At 33.8% G+C, this 813-nt stretch overlaps 1 non-coding gene across 1 annotated transcript; it reads right to left on the reverse strand.

The window, feature by feature from the left end:
- Positions 1-695: 695 nt before the first annotated feature.
- Positions 696-775, reverse strand: TRNAL-UAG. Its single transcript has one exon. It is a non-coding gene; the product is annotated as a tRNA-Leu (tRNA).
- Positions 776-813: the final 38 nt, after the last annotated feature.

The following is an 813-nucleotide window of genomic DNA, read 5'->3' on the forward strand; positions in this document are numbered from 1 at the left end:
TGGAAATGAAGGGACAGAGGTTCTTTTTAAAGCACTTCTTTTTGCATAAAAATATTTAATATCACTAAAGAGAAATGTTTTATTTAAAACATTTTTTTTCTTTTTAGAAAAGAAATGGAAATTATTTCGAAATCTAATGATTAGAATAGCGGCAGATAATAAGGATCCGCACAAAAGAGTTGCATAGCTTAATAACATCATACTGACATGCATCATTAACCACTGAGATTGTAGAGCAGGTACTAGTATCGTGGATTGATGCATTTCAGTTAAAAGACCCGATGTGGCAAAGCCTTGCGTTAAAATAGTACTTGGCGTAGTTATTGTGCTTAAATCATTTTTAGAGTTCTGTATTTTAGGAATGGTATGAAGAATATACAGGGCCCATGAAAGGAAAATCAATGACTCATATAAATTACTTAATGGAAAATGTCCCGAGGAAGCCCAACGAGAAACTAAGAATCCTGTTATAGAGAAAAAAGTAACTATCATTCCTTTTTCTGACGAATCACGTAATCCTCCAAGTTCACGAACTAATAAGGTTATCAAATGAATCGTAATCACAATTGAAATCGTTGAGAAAGAGATATGAGTTAGTATATGTTCTAAAGTTGCAAATAGCATAAGGGGAAGGTCCCATTACAAAATTGTAAATTTCGAATTGATTTCTAATCTATTGTATTCTTTTTCAAGAATGCCGCCACTCGGATTCGAACCGAGATGCTTGAGCACTGCTTCCTAAGAGCAGCGTGTCTACCAATTTCACCATGGCGGCTAACTTCAAATAATAGGTAACTTAAAAGAATAATAGCT

The sequence above is a fragment of the Triticum dicoccoides genome, chromosome 6A, assembly GCF_002162155.2.
Source record: "Triticum dicoccoides isolate Atlit2015 ecotype Zavitan chromosome 6A, WEW_v2.0, whole genome shotgun sequence".
In the NCBI taxonomy this organism is placed as follows: Eukaryota; Viridiplantae; Streptophyta; class Magnoliopsida; order Poales; family Poaceae; genus Triticum; species Triticum dicoccoides.